Source organism: Rutidosis leptorrhynchoides, chromosome 1, assembly GCF_046630445.1.
Source record: "Rutidosis leptorrhynchoides isolate AG116_Rl617_1_P2 chromosome 1, CSIRO_AGI_Rlap_v1, whole genome shotgun sequence".
NCBI lineage: Eukaryota > Viridiplantae > Streptophyta > Magnoliopsida > Asterales > Asteraceae > Rutidosis > Rutidosis leptorrhynchoides.
This window is the reverse complement of record NC_092333.1, coordinates 275,795,746-275,801,754: the sequence shown is the minus strand read 5'-3', so window position 1 is coordinate 275,801,754 and position 6,009 is coordinate 275,795,746. Positions and strand designations below refer to the sequence as shown.

The window sequence follows — 6,009 nt, the reverse complement described above, 5'->3', positions numbered from 1 at the left end:
GTCGTTGATTTTTCCTTAGAATCGTCATCTAGTCGACCAAGTACTCCAATTCAAATTTCCGATAATCCATTTTTTGAACCCGACCTCACAATTGAGAATCCGGAGGATATTCAGGGACAATTCAGAGATCCAGAACTACTAATCATTCCTCCTGAACCACAAATCACTCATCCAGAGATTGTCGAGGAAGAAACCATTAAGTCAGAATCCTCTAGTGATTCAGATTCAACAATTTTAATCATGGAAAATCTGGAACTTCTAAGTATGGAAGACCGAATGAGGGCTAAACGCACTGGCCAAGGTCATGCAAATACTCAACCAGATATTAATGCGCCAGATTATGAAATCAAAGGACAAATCCTACACATAGTAACTAATCAATGCCAATTTAGTGGTGCGCCGAAGGAAGATCCAAATCAACATCTTCGTACCTTTAATAGGATCTGTACTCTATTCAAAATAAGAGAAGTAGAGGATGAACAGATCTATCTCAAGTTATTTCCCTGGACTTTAAAGGGAGAAGCCAAAGATTGGTTAGAATCATTACCTGAAGGGACGATTGATACATGGGATGTCTTAGTTGAAAAATTTCTTAAACAATTCTTTCCGTCATCTAAAGCCGTGAGACTTCAAGGAGAAATTGTTATGTTCACACAAAAGCCAAATGAAACTCTATATGAGGCATGGACAAGATTTGAAAAGTTGTTAAGAGGATGTCCACAACATGGTTTAGACATTTATCAAATAGTACAAATATTCTATCAAGGATGTGACATTACTACAAGAAAAGACATGGATATAGCAGCTGGTGGTTCCATTATGAAGAAAACCGCAACTGAAGCTTACAAAATTATTGATAACACTGCTTCCCACTCACATGAGTGGCATCAAGAAAAAGACATCGTTAGATCATCTAAAGCGGCTAGAGCCGATTCTAGCCATGACTTTGATTCCATGTCCACAAAGATAGATGCTTTCGAGAGACGAATGGAAAAGATGACTAAAGATATTCACTCAATACGAATTAGTTGTGAGCAGTGTGGAGGACCACATTTGAAAAAAGATTGTCTTAGTATTGAACAAACAATGGAACAACGAGAGAATGTTTCATATATGAACCAAAGGCCTGGAAATAATTATGAAAATAATTATCAACCGCCAAGACCAAACTACAATCAGAATTATAACCGAAATGTTCCATACAACAACCAACAAGGTCCTAGTAATCAACAAGTATCCAACAATACTTACAATCAGCAAAGACCTATTTTTCCAAATAAACCACCATAAACCGATGATAAAAATCTAAATTTAGAAGACATGATGTCGAAGCTAGTTGAATCTCAAACGCAGTTTTTCACATCTTAGAAACAAATCAATGAACAAAATGCTCAAGCATTTAGAAATCATAAAGCTTCTATTCAAAATCTGAAATAAGAAGTAAGTAACCTAGCAAGGTTAATAGGTGAAAGAAAACCGGGAAGTCTACCTAGCGATACAAATGCTAACCTCCGGAATGAAACAGCTAAAGCCATTACCACAAGAAGTGGTATTACACTTAAACCACCTGAAATTCCTGAAATTTCTGATGACTCTATTCCTACTACAAAGTCACCACAGCCTGAGCAAGATAAGGAAACAGAACCGGTAGTTGAAAAGGTTAATGAAGAGAATACAGTTAAAGCTAAACCTTATGTTAAACCATACCAACCACCACTTCCTTATGAGAGTAAAATGAGAAAAGAAAGACTTGAAGCCGAGCAATCCAAATTCTTGGATATGTTTAAAAAAATAAATGTCAATCTTCCTTTCATTGATGTGATATCAGGAATGCCAACATATGCCAAATTCCTGAAAGATCTAATCACAAATAGAAAGAAAATGGAAGAACTCTCGGCTGTTACAGTGAATGCTAATTGCTCTGTAGTATTGTTAAATAAGATACCAGAAAAACTCTCTGATCCAGGAAGTTTCACAATTCCATGTTTTCTGGGTAGTCTTAGTTCGATAGAAGCATTGGTAGATTTAGGTGCTAGTATAAATTTAATGCCGTATTCATTATACGCTAAACTAGACCTTGGAGAATTAAAACCAACACGAATAAGCATACAACTAGCAGATCGATCAGTAAAATATCCTAGAGGGATAATGGAGAACATGCTAGTTAAATTTGGTACTTTAGTATTTTCAGTAGATTTTGTTATTCTGGACATGGAAGAAGATTCTCGAGTTCCTCTCATATTAGGAAGACCATTCTTAAACACGGCTAAAGCAATAATAGACGTGTTCGGTAAGAAACTGACCCTAAGTATAGAGCACGAGAGTGTTACCTTTTCTATTGATAGAGCCATGCAACAACCGCAATCTGCAGATGATACATGTTATTATATTCAAACTATAGATTCACATGCAGAATTGTTAGAAGAATTTCCAGAATTACAAGGAACATGAGAATGTTCTTTAGGAGAAGGAACTGAACCAATTGATGAAGCTGAAATGTTAGCTGCACTTATGACTAATGATTACCAACCAACAACAGAAGAACTTCAAATGCTAAAAGAGGAAAACAGATATCGATACAAATAATCGATAGAAGAACCACCGACATTAGAGTTAAGCCACTTCCAAACCATTTGAAATACGCTTATTTACATGGTGAATCTGAATTACCTATAATAATATCGTCTTTCCTCACAAAAAATGAAAAACCTTAACTCATTTCTGTGCTAAAAGCTCATAAACCAGCTATTGCATGGAAGATTCATGATATTAAAGGCATAAGTCCTTCGTATTGCACACATAAAATCCTTATGAAAGAAGGCCATAAAACCTATGTGCAACGCCAACGAAGACTAAATCCAAATATGCAAGATGTTGTTAAGAAAGAAATTATTAAACTGCTAGATGCAAGTTTAATTTATCCAATCTCTAATAGTCCATGGGTAAGCCCAGTTCAATGTGTACCTAAGAAGGATGGCATGACTGTCATCACAAATGAAAAAAATGAGCTTATTCCTACTAGGACTGTAACAGGTTGGCGTGTCTGTATTGATTATAGAAAATTAAATGACACCACCAGAAAAGATCACTTTCCCTTACCTTTCATTGATCAAATGTTGGAAAGATTAGCCGGGAATAGTTACTATTGTTTTCTTGATGGTTTTTCCGGGTATTTTCAAATTCCAATAGCACCCGAGGACCAAGAGAAAATCACATTCACATGCCCTTATGGTACTTTTGCTTACAAACGCATGCCATTTGGACTTTGCAACGCCCCTGCAACCTTTCAAAGGTGCATGATGGCAATTTTTCACGACATGATAGAAGAATGCATGGAAGTTTTCATGGATGACTTTTCAGTCTTTGGTGATACTTTTGAAACATGTCTAGTTAATCTTGAACGAATGCTTATTAGATGCGAGCAATTAAATCTAGTTCTTAATTGGGAGAAATACCATTTCATGGTTAAAGAAGGCATCATTCTTGGTCATAAAATTTCAAAGGAAGGAATTGAAGTGGATAGAGCTAAAGTAGATGTAATTGCAAAACTTCCACATTCCACCAATGTTAGAGGAGTTAGGAGTTTTCTAGGGCATGCCGGTTTTTACCGACATTTCATAAAAGATTTTTCTAAAATTGTCACTCCTATGAATAAACTCCTAAAAAAGGATGCTTCATTCATCTTTTCAGATGAATGCATCAAATCTTTTAATATTCTTAAAGAAAAACTCACTAATGCGCCGATCATGATAACTCTAAATTGGAATCTACCATTTGAACTTATGTGCGATGCAAGTGATTTTGCAATGGGAGCCGTTTTAGGACAAAGGATTGAAAAACGATTTCAACCTATTTATTACGCTAGTAAGACGTTACAAGGAGCATAAACGAATTTAAAACGGTTAATAACAATTAAAAGTGGGGGAAATAATAAAACGGTTAAGTAGAAGAAAATCCTCAACCAACCGACCAAAGTTAATTATGGTCAACGGTGTTTCCGCCAAGGAAGCAAAATATTGGGAGGATTACCAATTCTCCAATGAATCGGATCCCGACGAGGATTCCGATAATGTTATAGAAATTACCCCAACTGAATTTAAAAAGGCAAAAGAGAACAATAAGGGAAAGGGCATAAAAATAGAGAAATCTGATTCTAACCCCGATGAACTTTATATGTATCGTCAACACCCGTATTTCTTAAGTTGTAACAATAACCCGGGAACCTCTAAACCACAAGGTTTTTCTAGACCAATGTGGAAAACGACGGCTCGTATTAGGGGAACATCATATATCCCTAAAAACTTAGCAAAAAGAACCAAGTTCGAAAAAGAAGAAACGAGTGAGTCGGAATCAGATAGTTGTATTTGTGCGGTGTAATATATGTAATATAGTGTGCTTATGCTTTACGATATATGTAAAAATTGCTTGTATTAATAAGTATCTTTTATGAATTTAACTCTTGTCTATTTTACAGTATAAAAACATAAAATGGATAGACAACCCAATATTTTAGAAGACTTACCCGGAGACATGATTGATGAAATCTTGTCTAGAGTCGGTCAGAATTCCTCGGCACAACTATTTATGGCAAAATCAGTTTGTAAGACATTCGAAGAACGTTCCAAGAATGCCTTGGTTTATAAATGGCTTTCGTTTGAAAGATGGGGGATATCACATTGGGAAACCCATAAGTTACGATGTGTTTACTTTGACGCATATATTGCGGGGAACCCAAATGCTATTTTACGCAACAGGTTAAGAAATTATTTTGACTCAATGTATCCGAATATAGAACTTCATGATTTAGAAAAAGCGGCTAACATGCAACATAAAGAAGCATGTTATGCTTATGGGTTAGTAATGTTCGCTTCTCACCAAAGTGAGAAAAAGAACATCGGGCTAAAACTATTAAACAAAACGTTCCCACAAGTGACGAAGTCGGTAATTGGGGTAAGAAATGAGGTTTTTAGGTTATTACGAGACTGTTGGTCATTACGTAACCTTCGCCCTTTTGACGACGTTACAACACGTTGTCATACTATCGGTCACAACGGTTACGTTCCGCAAGACCAAGGATGGGAAGTGGTATTAGTAAAACCAGAATGCATGACTTGTTTCTGGACGTATGAATTATGTGTCTTTGTTGCCTTTGCTGAACGCCTTATTTATTAACTAGAATTATCTTCGCAACTACTTTGTATCAAAGTTTTATGTGCTATATTTCATGCTATATGTAAAATAGCGGTATTGTAAGTTTGCAAGTTATTGTATAAAGGTTTGAATATGATATATTTTTTTTTGTTGTGATTAGTTTTTCATATAGAATTGTAGTAGTTGAAATGGTATGTTAGCTACTAAGTATGAACTTAACGGGTAGGTACTACCCGAATTAAAGAGTATAAAATGTTAATATGAAGAAAGAGCTTTTATAAATAAGTTCATATTACGCTACGAAATACTATTGACTACTCTTGATATTCTATATGATTAACTCGTTTCATTTGACTATTTTGAAGGAAATGGCACCGACTACTCGACACACCTTGAATATGAGTGAAGAGGAATTTCGTGCCTTTATTGCTTCAAACATAGCCGCAGTATAGGCTGCGCTACATACCAACAATAACCTTGGATCTGGCAGTACAGGAAATCGTGTAGGATGCACCTACAAAGAATTCACTGCCTGCAAACCTTTGGAATTTGATGGAACCGAAGGACCGATCGGATTGAAACGGTGGACCGAGAAGGTCGAATCAGTGTTTGCCATAAATAAGTGTACTGAAGAGGACAAAGTGAAGTATGCTACACATACCTTCACAGGTTCTGTGTTAACATGGTGGAATACCTATCTAGAGCAAGTGGGACAAGATAATGCTTACGCACTACCGTGGTCAGCATTCAAGCACTTGATGAACTAGAAGTACTGTCCCAGAACCGAGGTCAATAAGCTCAAGACAGAACTTAGAGGGTTACGAACCCAAGAATTTGATATTACCACGTACGAAAGAC

General features: G+C 36.2%; 1 non-coding gene across 1 annotated transcript; it reads right to left on the bottom strand.

Moving 5' to 3' along the window:
* Positions 1-624: 624 nt before the first annotated feature.
* Positions 625-731, bottom strand: LOC139886910 (small nucleolar RNA R71). Its single transcript, XR_011772770.1, has one exon. It is a non-coding gene; the product is annotated as a small nucleolar RNA R71 (small nucleolar RNA).
* Positions 732-6,009: the final 5,278 nt, after the last annotated feature.